Raw genomic sequence first — 1,228 nt, 5'->3', positions numbered from 1 at the left:
GAGGCCTTTGTATGATCATCATGTGGGCTGTCTCGTTTGCTCTCATCATTGCCAATATGATTATTTCCTTCCCTAAGTGTGTGGTCTATCTTTAATATCCAATATTGTGTCCTTTCTCTCTTATGTTGTGGTGCAAGTTAAACATGACGTGGAGAAGTTGCTTGCGACGTAAGATAGCAACAAGCAGCTGGGAGCAAATCGGAAAGACTTTGAACTTGTGTTAGGAGCGTTCTTAGGCACAATCAATCCTTACGTAGGCAAATTAACTTGAATTATAGAGAGAAACGACATAATATTGGACATTAAAGCCTTTTTTTTTCTCTTAAAAGTACTTATGGAGATGCTTGTCTAAATAGACCTTGAGTGAGTTAGTTTTAGGTTCTAGAAGTGGACATAATTGTAGAAGTTTTTTTTCCTCCCAATTTTTCAATCAATGAATTTTTCTTTTGCACTTTCAATATGGTATTAGAAGAATATTGCTTCTTGCGCTTCTTTGTTCAAGGCTTCGAGCTTCTCAATCTATTCTTGCTATTCCAGTTATCTTCTATCTTTCCCTACAAGAATTTTGCATTTTAGCATCAATCAAAAGCTAACACTTAAACGCTAAAGCCAATGTGTATTAGCATTGACTTTGCGTCAGCCATTATTTTGACACTACAAAACTAAGTAGCCGAGTTTAATATTTGGTCGATGCAACCTAATGTTAGCCAAAAAAATTGATGCTAGAATAGACTCTAAGCCAAAAAAAAAAAAAAAAGATTGGCGCCACACACAACGTTTGGAAAAGGCAAGGCAAAACCAACACCATCAGGGTTGACTTGTGGCCAATGCTACTCATCAAACTACTTAAATCACCATCCCAACCTAAACTATCACTCAAAACTTGAATCTTTCATCTGTGCTCGCCATTTTGGACTCACCATTTTTTAAAGTAAAATGGGTGCAGGTTGATGGTGTAGTTGAGTTCGAACAAAAAAAAAAAAAGAATAAAGTAATCAACCTGGCAGTTCTCATTTTATTGTTCCGTAATCTCAACAACCTACATATAATAGATCATATGATAACAAATTAGTTTATCATCTAAGAGTTTAAATTAATAAATAATACATTAAAGAAATGTAAAAAATTGAGGCAATTTAATAATTGAAGACCAAAAGTAAGTGTCTGATTCACTTTATGTCTACATGACATTGACATCTTCCTAGCTGCCACTAGCTAGTCATATGTC

The sequence above is a fragment of the Glycine max genome, chromosome 20, assembly GCF_000004515.6.
Source record: "Glycine max cultivar Williams 82 chromosome 20, Glycine_max_v4.0, whole genome shotgun sequence".
NCBI classification, from domain to species: Eukaryota; Viridiplantae; Streptophyta; class Magnoliopsida; order Fabales; family Fabaceae; genus Glycine; species Glycine max.
Note: the sequence above shows the minus strand (reverse complement) of the source record.